Source organism: Crocuta crocuta, unplaced genomic scaffold, assembly GCF_008692635.1.
Source record: "Crocuta crocuta isolate KB4526 unplaced genomic scaffold, BGI_CrCroc_1.0 scaffold39, whole genome shotgun sequence".
NCBI classification, from domain to species: domain Eukaryota; kingdom Metazoa; phylum Chordata; class Mammalia; order Carnivora; family Hyaenidae; genus Crocuta; species Crocuta crocuta.
This window is the reverse complement of record NW_027533334.1, coordinates 5,636,947-5,650,473: the sequence shown is the minus strand read 5'-3', so window position 1 is coordinate 5,650,473 and position 13,527 is coordinate 5,636,947.

Sequence of the window (13,527 nt, the reverse complement as noted above, 5' to 3'; positions counted from 1 at the left end):
ACCAGAGCCTGGTACACAATGTCCCCCTTCTGGCTCAAACCCCAGGGAACATTTAGCTCACTGCCTGGCACAGTGTATAATAAATTCTCATTAATTCATAAAGTGAAATATCAAAGATATGGGTCCTGAAAGAATTCTGATGGAGTGGCATGTCCAGGGGTGGAGGTGGGGGACATCAGTGGAGGGGGGAGGAGAGAAGAGGAAGGGAAAGGATAGCTAGAAGAAAATGTGGGCCTATCAAGTGCCTGAGAGAGGATCTGAAAGGAGGGAATAGAAACAACAATGTCAAATGTCACTCATTGCCAAGTTTTGGGGTGCCCAAGGTCAGCCATGAGGCCCTAATACTCTGGGGCCATGTCAAGTTACTAACCAGAAAGGAAGCAAGGTCAAGCCAGAGTCTATGGGGTGCTTTGAGGGAAGTCCAGAATGAGGGGGTATAGGTTTGATTCCTTGAGGCTCCCTATCTTTCCCTTTCTGTAATAGTTCCATTGTGGGGCTCCTTCTGAAGGCATCTCCAGCCCCAACCATGTACCATGTCTATGCCAAGAACTTTGAGCCACAGACCTTCCTTTTGCCAACATATGTAAGAAATTCTACAAACTGAGCTACAGACCATAGAATTGAGGAAATGAGGAAGACTAAGTCCTGCTCACAGGGAGCTTACACTCTAGTGGGGAGACAGACACATAAACAAACATGAAGTCAAGAGGGCAAGCTCCAGAACAGAGTATTAACAAAGCCTTGAGACCATAGGAAGGACTAACGAAAAGCTTCACAAAGGGAGTAACATATGAACAGAGCCTTTAAGGGTAAGGAGGAGTATCTGAGACCAAATAAGACAGGGAAGGGGATTCCAAGCAGAAGGAAGAGCATGACCTAAGGCACAGAGCGATGAGAGTGAAGCAAATGGTAAGGAATTGAAATGCTTCCATGGCTGATGCAAAAGATGAATGCACAGGAAGAACAGAGGTAAGGTAGAAGAGCTGGTGGGAGATGTGGGCAGGAAAGGCAGGGTCAGATTAGCTGGGTCTTCAATAGCATATATATACCCACTCAAGCTGGCTTAAGCTAATGAGAAAAATTTACTATAAAGAAACAGGATGTCTCTCAGAACCCAAAGGCAGGGACACACCAGGGTGCCAGGAAGAACTAAAACTTGGAAGTAGAAAGTCAGGGTGAGTCCAGGCAGTGTTCATTCTCCATCTTTCTCTCTGCTTCTCTCTATAGACAGTAATCTGTTTCCTTCTCTCTCCCTCCAGATGGGAATTCTGCACAACCCAGTACATGTCACAGAACACCTGTCCTGCTCATAGCTCTAGACTTTACTTGACACAGACTCAGGCCCAGAGAAAGCAATTCTGTGGTTCCAAATCCAATGGTTGGGGAGAGAACTCTGACTGGTACAGCTCGTCATGGGACCACCCGTGGTCCAATCTACTATGGCTAAGAGGTAAGGTCACATTTTTGCAAATATGGTACCTGGTACCCCAACTCTGCATGGAGGAGGGAACAGTTCAGAGAAAGGAGAATCTGTGGCTCATTTCTGGGCGAATATCCTGGAAACTCCAGACCATGGCCTCATAAGCCACAATAAGGAGTTCAGACTTTATCCTGTAGGCAACTGGAGGAACTAAAAGAAATGATAAACATGGCTTCTTGGCCTTTTGGCTAAGATCAAGTGTAAAAGAAATGAGAAGCCGGAATTTGTCTTTAGAAATGCTGTAGACAATGTGAAGGATGGGTCACGGCAGGAGAGACTGAAAGCTAGGAGTCCACTGGGGAAGTGTTCAGATATCCAGTCCACAAAACAATGAGACCCAACGTAGGGCAAAGGTGGTGAGCATGGAGAGGACTTTTAAGGGCTGAAATATGAGGACTGGGTAACTGCTTGAGAATGGAGGCTGATGGTGAAAGAGCCAATAGACTCCCCCGTTTCCTGCCTGGGAAGACAGGGAAGACAGTGATGAGGCTAAGTGGGACAGGCACTGCAGAAGAGGAAGAATTGGGGAGGGGTGCATAGGACACGGAGCGCGGGAAAGTGAGGCTAGTTGAGAGCATGCTGAATTTGCAAAGCGATGAAGAAATCGATGGTTCCCATCCCCTCTTCCTTCCCCAGTCTTCCTGAAACAAGCTGCTCTGCTAACAGGAAAGTTGGGTGGCGTCACAAAACGATTCTTGTCTTGGTTGATAATTGTGAAATCAGGAGGAAGCAGACTCTTTGAAGTCAGTCAGTGTGTGTGCGCCAGTCAGTGGTGTGAGCTTGAGAAAATTACTCAACCCGAGTCTCAATTTTCCCATATGTGAAATGGCATATCAAGCTGACCTTCTACTGTGAAGAGCAAGTGTGATAAAATCTGTAGAGTCCTTACAAAATAGATGGCCCTCGGGAGGTGGGCCTTAGGATCAGATGGTTTTTCTCCTTCACCTGAACTGGAACTTTGCCCTGTGCCAGGCAGAAATGCGGGATCCACAGCCTCAGAACTGAAGCTGGCTTTCCCTGAGGAACAAGCCCATCCACTCCCTGACATAAATGCCTCCTGAAATCAAATGAATTGAACCTACTTACTATTTAACCGATGAACTCTTCTCTACATAGCTGTTGAATCCTAAGCAGATTCCAAATTTGGGTCTGTGCTAACCATCAATGGACTCTGAGCGAACTGAGGAATTTGACTGTGTAGGTCAAAACTGATGATGAAGCCAATAACGACAGCCATCTATGTTGCTCACCGCATGTTGAGTGCTGTTCTGGGGCTTTACAGAGCATAAACTCATGAAATCCTCACCAACAACTCTAATAGTCAGTACTATTCTTAGCGTCCCCATTTCGCAGATGAGGAAACCGAGCTCACAGGCTCATCCAGTCACAAATGCTGCATAATTCACACTCTTGTTTTTTACCATTCTTCCAGAGTACATCTCAGTGCATTGCTTCCCAACCCTGACTCAGCCTGGTGTGAGGTATGTCGAACACAACTTCACTGAGGACTGATTCCCTCTTAAAAACAAAACAGAGCAGTTCACTCCTCACCAACCATTACTTGTATTTAGATACTCTCTTTTGAGGAGGAAAGTGACTCCTACTAAGCAAGCAGAGGTGGTTATGGCCCGTTAGAACTATCCTGGTGCTCTGTTTCCTGTCACAATCTAGGGTGGAGGCAGGGGGCTATAAAAACCTGAACGCATCCATAAGAGGTCATCCCTTGGGTGGAGGCTGCCTACAGTGCTTGTCTCAGGAGACCCAGTCTCAGAACTGCTTAACTCACTCCATCAAGATTCTTAACCTTTGAGCAATCAAGGGCCCCCTTGAGGATCCAGGGAAAGCTGCCTCCTCTGCCGTCATTAAAATGCACAAGGACTTTACATAACGCCCTGTGAAGTTTGGGGGATACATGGATGCCCTGAAGCCTACCCCTGAACCCCAAGTTAAGCAGCTCTGCCAGAGAAGATAGACAAGCCAAGGAACTTTAATCAGCCCTCCAAATTCAATCTCAGCTTATTAACTTGTAATGTAACTCCCCGGAAATTTCTCTGTAATACTGAAATTTATATGCTCACTTATTGTGCTCTGCCCTTGAGACACTTATGAAATTAGCTGTGGAGATGGATTTGGATGGGCAGGCACAGTTTCTCACCTGACATGGCATTGTATCAGGAGTTATGCCCTGCCTTGCCAGCCTAGAGTACAGACTAATGTTGTAGCTCTTTGAAAATTCCAGTTAAATGACTCTAAGTCTTCATCTTGATTACAATGGAAACTCTGTTCTTATTAAAAGGTTGTCCCACCCTAAATAATTTCTGAAACCCTTGAGAAATGGTCACGTAGCCTGTAATCAATCCCCCCAGCTGCTTCTGAAGCCCACCCACCACCTTCTGGGACCGAAGTTATGTTGGTCAATATATGAAATGCTCTGTGCACTTGAGCAAATCAGTAGCTCAATAAGGAGTTCTCTTCAAACTGCTTAATTTGAAGAGTCACTGGTATTATCCCACCCCATGGCCATGGCAGCGATGATGTATGGGTGTCTTCATAGCTTCCATTGACCAGTCCTTCCAGGTAACACATCGCTTCATGTATTACTCAAGTGGTAGATGGTAAAGACATTCCATCAAATCAGGATCTACAGAATGTAATTGCTCATTGCTCATAAACTAGTTCAGGAACAAAAGGATATAAATGCAACACGTTTATTTATGCATTCAACCATTCAAGTGATAAATTATGTGTAGTAGATTTCAAGCCAGCGTACATTGTATACACTTCCTCCATTAAGTAGGCAGGAGTCAGGGGTCAGGATAGGAAAAGTTTGGTCCAAAGACATCTCCCTTCTATGCTTCCCCAGGGCCTGAGTTTAATAAATGCAGTACACACGTACCCTAGGAGAGAGTACCTAACTAGCAGGCTAATATTCTCTCTCTTGTGAATGTGTTTAACTAGACAGCTATCCTCCGAGGGGCTCGCAGGTCATTCACAGCTGAGAGACTAGAAAGACTAATTGGAGGGTTGAAAGGCCTAAGCAAAGCTGGGAAACCACAGCAGGATGTTCAGGGTGGTCAGAGAACAGTGAGTATCCCGGGGGGCAGACTCCCATCAGATGGGAATGATGGAGAAAGGAGAGAGACAGTATGTCTAAGACAAACGTCACCTCATTCACAATTAGGCCAAGGCCAGTACTTCTCTTCCCAGACTCACCCAAGATGTGCCTAAGCTAGTAATTTAATGTCCATTTCTATAAGGGTCAGGTGAAACTTCTTTCCGCAGAGCCTGATGTCATTTAGGTCCTGCCTGATTTCTTCTTCACATTGGACTTGTGATAAATGCTGATTTCCAGAGTCATTCTACAATCCCTTGCAAAACACACCACCCCAAACTTAGTGGTGAAAACAACCACCAAAGCTATCTTGAGTAACTTGGGAACCAAGTATTTGAACCATCTATCCTGAAGCTAGAGACAAAAATTATCTGTAAACATTGAGCTCAAGCCAGTAGTTTCATTTTGCTCTTTTTTTCCTGAAGAGGTATGGGTTAACAATTTTGCAATTACTTTATGTATATCCTAAGATTAAGAAAATAAAACAACATATCCTGGTTAATAGGGGCCAGGCTTTTCACTATTGGAAAAGGACATCATAAATATGGAAAGGGAGAGAGTTAAATATGGAAAGGAAAGAGTTAAAGTGAAGCTCTGTGGTATTGAATTGCAATTAGAGAAATCAGTATAAACTTCTGGTTTGAACTAATGGTTCTTCATACAAAGAGATAGAAAATAAAGTGTGGGTGTACATGTGTATGTGTATACAGACATATACATCCTAGGTCTGTCCAGTAAGAAAGCCAAAAAAGCAAGTACACTCTGGTAGCAATAGGCATCTCAGGCACCCAGATTTTGGCTTCTACATATTTCCCTTCTAAAAGGAAAGAGGGCTCTTTAGGAAAATGGTGGACTCCAAGGCTAATAAGGAGCAGGGGCAGTACAAGATGATCCTGGAACATCTTGTGCCAAAAAGGTATGAAAATACTCAAAGCATGATGGGAACATATCAAAGATCATAAAAGCCCCAAAGGCCAAATCTAGGACAACTTAAGTATCAGAATAATTCATAATAGTAACAGATTATAACCTACTGAATCAAATAATAATCAAACTGATTTAAATAAATAAATGAGGACAAAGGAAAGCTCTTTCAGTAGAATGCTAATAAATGCAGAAGGAATGATGAAATTAAAAAGTCAACATTTGGCAACCATCACGGTTCATCAATTGAATCATCAGTGGAGACTAAAGCTAGTGGATCAAAGTGTCATGAGAAACAGGATATTCACATGATCTCAACAGATCACTCTATGAGATACTTATTAATTACAGAGAAAACAATAGTAACTTTATATGGACAAAACTGTCAGACACCAATCATAACCCCATTCAAATTTAACATCGCCTGTTGCCTTCTATCATATTTCTGCCAAAAATGTATAACCTGAATGTAATCATGAGGAAACACCACATAAACCCAAATTGACAGCCATTCTACAAACTAAAATGCCAGTAAGTATTCTTCGAATGTGTCAAGGTCATGAAAGACCAAGAAAGGCAGAGGAACGGGTCCAGATTACAGAGACACGACAACTGAATGCAATGTGCAAACCAGGATTTCCTTTTGCTAAAAAGGATGCTTGGGGGGCAACCGGCAGAATATGAACAAGGTCTGCAGATCACATGATGGCATTATTAAAATGTGACTTCTTGATATTATAATTATACTAAGTTTATGTAGGATAGTTTTCTTGTTCTTAGGAGATATGCACTGACTCGTGTAGGGGTGAAGAGATATTGTGACTTATTCTCAAACAACTGAGAACAGCCGGGTGGTGAGGTGGGAGGAAATGTTACCGTGTGGGTGAAAGGTATAGGAGATTGGGGCGGGGGGGACTATTTTTATATCTTTTCTGTAAGTCTGTAATTATGTCAAAGCAGAAAGGGTTTAAAAACAACAATTTGCTGATTCCTCCTGCTTCTGTGGACGGCGTGGGTTTAGTTGGTCAGTTTTCCTTCTGGTCTTCCTTGGGCTCACTTTGTCTCTACAGTCAGATGTCAGCTGAGGCAGGAATGACCAAGATGCCCCTGCCCTCATTGTCTCGCAACCCCTCTGGTGAGGGCAATGAGAAGGCCGGGCTTAGAGGGCAGTGGGGTCTTGGTTTCAGCCTCAGGGCTTTTCCCTCTCCAGGCTTTTCCACATGGCCTCGCCGGCTAGGTAGCTTGACTTCCTCGATAGTGATTTGGGGCACCTATGCGTGTGCAAGCAGCTGTCACCACCCCCTTGAGTCACAGGGCCAGAGGAGGCCTGTGCCATTTCCACTGCATTCAGGTAATTCAAGAGAGCCAGGGGGCCAGCTAGGCTCCACGTGGAGGGACTTCACAAAAGGTGACGATCGGAGTGGCTCTCTAGGGCCAGGCCTGGAGACCAGCCACAGTAACTGTAACAGAGTTCGATTAGGGAAGCAGAATTAAGCAGAATGTCTACATGTGCTACAGAACAAGGGGTTTGTCAAATGAGCAAGACCTTATACAACTGAAGGATAAAGTGGAGCTTATAGGGAACCTGAGAAGACCAGCAGTTCAGTGGGGGAAGGACGATGCACAGGAGGCTAGTAGAGAAGAACATGGGGGCTGTCGCCCGTGTCGGGGCAGGGGTGGGGAAGGGGTCAGTTGAGCTAATGGTCAGGAAAAAGAGCAGATCACAGAGTCAGGAAGAGTGAGGACAAGTGGGAGTCTTCCAGCACCTCCGCATTGGTCTTTTTCAGCATTTAAAACACCATAATTTTCAGAGAATATTGGTCACTATTTCCCCTCTGCCTTCCAGATCTCATACAAATTCCTGTTTGGCCAGGTCTAAGCTAGAACCACAGAGGGGAGGAGATGTGACAAACCTAGTTCTAGCTTAGCCATCCAGTGTCCTGTAAAACCACCATAAGAGCAAAAATGAAGGGACCATAACTGAGGGTTTAAAACTTGGTGGGATTCTGTGAGCACACGTCTTGAAGCCAGAGAAGGATGCCAATGGAATGGTCATAATTAAGAACTCTCGATAAGCCTCGTAAATGTAATGAAAGCATAATGGAGCACACCACTTTCTATGGATTGAATTAAACCATATCTCCTATGTACAGTTTAATTTACAGCAGCCTCCAATAAAACCTCAATTAACCAGAAACATGGCTGAAGTTTAAAGCTTAGGCTAAATTCTTTCAAGAGAGCAAAAGCAATGCAAACTCATATCAGAGACTTATCCTGGTTTTCTAGCTTGAATGCACAATTACTATTTTTATGCTTCTTGGTACTTACAAGACACTGTTCTAAGAGCTTATGTGCATTAATTCATTTAATCCTTGCCACAACCCTGTAAAATAGGCATTATGATTACCCCCATTTTGTAGGTGAAGACATTGAGGTGCTGAGAGGTTAGAAGCTTCATGCTAGTACGTAGCCAAGCCAGGATTGGACCCCAAGTGCAGTGCTCAAGGCTGCTCTGAACCAGTATCTAAACCGTCATAATCAGCCTCCTATACCATCCACACCCAAAGGCTGGGCAATAAGAACATGTGTTCAGAATAACAGCCTTGGGCAGGGGCAGATACTCTTGTTTGTAATAAACTTGTGTATTCCTTTAGTTAGCCAAGATGGGCTCGGAGCTTGCCATGTGCCAGGCACCACGACAGGCTCTGTGATTACCACACCAAGCAAAACTTGACTCACACCTTGTCTCGTGGAGCTTCCAGTCCAGTGGGCTCATGAATGAGAGCATCATCATAGGCTGATGTAGGTATCCTTAGGACAAGTCAGCCATCAGTGAGCGCATCATTGTCTGCATTTTCCCTGTATTGCGGCAGGAAACTATACATTTCCTGGAGAACTTTTTACTAAAAGAGTTAAAGTCCTTTTTAAATCTCACTTTCTCCAAAAAGCCGACTACTCTGAACATCTCTGCTCCCAGCCGGCCCCCATATAGCCCCTCCCCCGGAGCACCGAGGGCTCGTGCAGCACTGGGTCTGTTCTACTCTCCGCCTCACTCCGATTGGCCAATTTTCCCTTCTCTTCCTAATACTACCTTCACCTGTTGGGTTTGTCTGGCTACCAGCCCTCTTCCTGCTTCAGACACCAAAAGGTGATTACAGAGGTTAAGGGAAAACAAGCGGTTGGCTAATTATGAAGTAGCCTTTCCCGGGAACACCGAAGACATTTTAAAATTGTACACAGCTGCTTCCCCATTAGGTCACGCAGGGCTGGAAACTAGTCAAGGGTTTTAAATCTCTCCAAAGGGAGCAAGAGTGGAAAATGTACAATTTAAACCAAAACAGCCCTAAGAGCCTGATGCGGTTGGAATGTGCCTCCATCCTTACTGACATCCTTCCTAGGGAAAGTTGAAGATAGGTGGGGAGTCAGTACAGAGGCCCTAAAAACAAGGAAGGGGGATTTTTATGAGCATCTTATGACCTTTCATAGTAGAGAACAGTGCTCTGTTTGGTTTATTGTTTTCTCTTGGGGGTTGAAGTTGGATGGGGTGAAAATGCAGGGGAGCAAAACAAACCTTAGAATAGACCTTTTGAGTTGTTTGAAGTCATTATGTCTGTTCATTTCACACAAATAGAATTTCTGTGTTTTTAAATTAAGTATTTAAGAGTCTCCTTAAGAATGAGCATGTGGTAAGGTCTCAAAGTTTGTGTCACTACAAAATTTATATGTTGAAATCCTAATCCTAAAGGTGATGGTATTAGGAGGTGGAGCCACAGGAAGTAATCAGTTCATGAGGGTAGAGCCCTCATAAGTGTGATTAGAGCCCTTATGAAAGAGACCCCAGAGAGCTTGCTTGCTCCTTCTGCCCTGAGAGGTTACAGTGAGAAGGCAATGGTTTCTGAGGAAACAAACCCTCAACAGACGCTGAATCTGTTGATGCCTTGACCTTGGACTTGCAGTGTCCAGAATGGTGAAAAATATATTTCTGTTGCTTATAAGCCAGTGTCTACCGCATTGCTTATAGCAGCTGGATTGAATTAAGACAACATGGAAACTGCAAAACCTGTAGTAACTCATGACTCACCAGTTAAAGTTGACTCCCTAAGTCTGGAGGGCAAGGATTAGTTGTTGCAGACTATGAGTCTGGAGTTCTCTCTTGTCCAGCAAGAGAGCATGCAGAATTGAATACAAGAGAGGCTAATATCCAGGAGGGGACAAGAGCTCAAACAGGCCTTTTGTCTCCATATTTATTGAGCTTTCAAGATCTTACACACATGTGAAGAAAGCAAGATCTTACACACGTGGTTAACATGGAGAAAACAATCAGACAGTAATCATTAACTTGTAAAAAGCAAAGGGTCTGGGGGGTAAGTGGAGTTTGTGATCAAAATACAATAGTATCTTGGGGTCAGATGGAAAGTAATTTCCTGCAGGTGATACAACAAATTACTCATGATTCCATTATAATATTTCACTAGCTAACCTTGGTCTTTTTCACTCTGTGGTGGTGACTTTCCGCCCAACCCATTATGTAAGTAGACCCTATTTCCCCACAGTTAGTCACTTAGTGTTGAGTGGTACTAACTAACCTCTGAATAGTCACTTCTCAGTGTGGCTCTCTGGTTCCCAGTTATGACTTGATTTCATTCAGTCCCCACATCTCCCTCTGAAGGAACGAAGTGACGTCACAGCTGCTTACAATATGCCAGGTTCTCCTGTCTTTCTGGCAGGGAGGATTGTGCTTCATTGTCCCCTTGAAATAAGTTTTGACCACTTCACTTGCTTTGGCCAATGAAATGTGAGTGAAAGAGACACATTTCACTTTTGCATGAGAGCCATTCAAACTCTGTCTTCTCTGTCTTCTCTTCCTACAGTGATCGTGGAGGCACATGCTGATACAGGGGCGCCTTAAGTCCAAAGTGCTCTGGGGGCACCTGGGTGGCTAAGTTGGTTAAACATCTGACTCTTGGTTTTGGCTCAGGTCATGAGTTCACATTTCATGAGTTCAAGCTCTGCATTGGGCTCTGTGCTGACCGTGCAGAACTTGCTTAGGATTCTCTCTCTCCCCTCTCTCTGCCTTTCCTCCACTTGCTCTGTTTCTCTTGAAATGAATAAATAAGCTTAAAATTAAAAAGAAAAAGACCAAAGTGCCCTGGAAAGATTAACCAACCCATGGAAAACAGCTGTCTCCGAGAATGACTGTGTCCACAGTGAACTTTTTGCATAAGTAAGAAGTACACTTCAGAGCAACTGAGATCTGGGGAGGCCTTGTTACTGCAGCATAAAGTAGCCTTCGATCAATATTACATGGTGGAAATGACCCAGTGCCAGTTCTTGTTACAGCCCTTGGATGGTCTTGCTTTTTCCACCTGCTACTTCTTGGATGCCAGCCACCATGTAAGAAATGCAGCCTTCCTGGGGTGCCTGGGTGGCTCAGTCAATTGAGCGTTTGACTTCAGCTTGAGGCATGAGCTCATGGTTCATGGAATTGAGCCCCGCTTCAGGCTCTGTGCTGACAGCTCAGAGCCTGGAGCCTGCTTCAGAGTCTGTGTCTCCAGCTCTCCCTGCCCCTCCCCAGCTCTCTCTCTCTCTCTCTCGCTCTCTCCCTCTCAAAACAAATAAACATTTAAAAAAAAATGAAAAAAAAAAAAAAGAAATGCAGCTTTTCCGGGACCACCATGCTGTGAGAATGTCAGGCTGCATGACAGGCCCTGGAGAATGAGACACTACCTGAGAAGAGAAAGACCAAGGAATGTTAAATGTGCCAGACATTTGAGTTAAAGGTCCTTTTGGTAGTGGGTCCTCCATCTAGAACAGAGATAAACCATTCAGCCAAGCCCTCCACAAATTCCTGACCTGCAAAATCATGAGCAAAGCAAATGGTTGTTTTAAACCATTCCGTATCAGAGGATTTTGTTTCCTAGCTATAGATCACCAGAACACTGAATAATAAATATTTTACAGTGACCAACAATTGTTTTTTTAAATTGCCCTGTATTTAGGATATAAGCCATATGTTGCAGGCTTCTATAGGCTACAAGTTCCAAATGAGATTAATATCAATGTCAAAATACAATAGCTCTGAGCCTCCAGCCCCTTGACTGCAACCGCATAGACCCTGCATCATCCTTACACTTCAGTCCCCCGCCGACTCCCTCCCCCAACGTTACGTCGAGGAGCCCATATGTGCTCTCAGAACGGTTAATAGCTGGTAGTGACCATGGGGTGTTCAATACTACTTCTCTTGTGCTCCAAATCCCACTCATTCCTGACCACTGTCTGAGATGCCCCCAAAACTGTCTCACCACTGCCATTGCCCACTGGTCTGTCTGACACAAGTGCTGTTCCCATGTGCTGTCTCTCCAGTGGCTGCTATGCAATGCACAGCCACCTACCCACTCCCCTCTTCTACCACGTGCAAAACCCATAGCTCCCAGGCTACCAGTGGATGCAAAGGAGCCATTAGAAGGAATGCTATGATCCTTCCCCCAGCTGTTGAGCCATGATGCCCTGTTTGAACAATTCACAAGCATCCTGGAAAAAAATAACAAACAAATGAAAACTTATATGTGTTCCTACATGCAAAACCTTTTTAAGCATGATGGAGAACTAAAAGATTCTTAAGCCCATCTTTCATCTTAGACTTTTGCATCTCTGCCTGTGCTGGCCAGCAAGATAGAGACGTGGGAAACTGCAGACTCAGGAAGGTATCCACACCAGAGGACAGGAAGCGGCCTCAGAGAAAGAGTAGAAAAAGAAAGTGAAAATGAAAGGCAGAGACGGGAAGGGGTAAGGAGGGAAGGAGAAGGCATCGAGCCTGGAGCAGGATTCTCAAGCACTCAGGAATAAGGCTGTAAGTGCCCGCTTAATAATGAATGGACCTAGTCAGCTCCCCGGGGAGTCCCTGGAGCCTCTATTCCTGAGACAGTTGAATTATTGATGGGAAATATGTGATGTTCTGGCCTGAGCTGACAGCTGGAAGACAAGCTGACAGCAATGTAAATTGATTCTGCCCCCAATAAAGCAGAGGCCACTTTCTGATTTTCAGAGATGCCCAAGGCCCCTGTGGGCGGAGATGATGGAGGCCAGGTTTCCCAAGGGTCCATGACTCTCCCTCAAGTCTGGAAGCAGCAGGAGTTCTTGGCCAGAAGCATGGGCTTACCCAGTGCTGTTTCTTACTTATGTGTGAGTCCCCAGGGACCCCAATAGCTCCTCCATGTCTCTGAGCCTTTCTCAACAGCTCCATGCCCCACTCCGATCGCTCAGTCAAGCTGACTTCTGCCTGGAGCTGGGGCTTTGGTAACGAAGCACCACAACCTGGGTGGCTCAACAACACAACTCTATTGTCTCAGTTTGGGAGGCTGGAGGTCTGAGATGGAAGTGTCAGTAGGGCTGGTTCCTTCTGAGGGAGGCGCTCTTCCAGGCCTTTCCCCTGGCACTGGTGGTTTGTTGGCAATCTTTGGTGTTTCTTGACTTGTACGTGAATCGTCTCAGCCTGTCCCTTCATCTTCACATGGCATTCTCCCAGTGTGTGGGTCTGTCTCCCTGTCCATATTTCTCCTTCTCATAAGAACACGAGTCATGTTGGCAACAAGAAAGAATGAAATCTGGCCATTTGTAGCAACGTGGAGGGAACCCTCAGGTATTATACTAAGTGAAATAAATCAGTCAGAGAAAGACAGATACCATATGTTTTCACTCATATGTAGAACAGGAGAAATTTAACAGAGGACCATAAGGGAGGGGAAGGGGAAAAAACAGTTAGGGAGACAAAGCATAAGAGACTCTTAAATACTGAGAACAAACTGAGGGTTGGTGGGGGAGGGGAAAATGGGTGATGGGCATGGAGGAGGGCACTTGTGGGGATGAGCACTGGGTGTTATATGGAAACCAACTTCACGATAAACTCTAAAAACACAGTCATGTTGGATTAGGGCCCACCTCAGTGATCTCACCTTAACTTGGTCAGGTGTTTGACAATCCTGTGTTCAAGCTATTGTCCCAATAAGGGTCC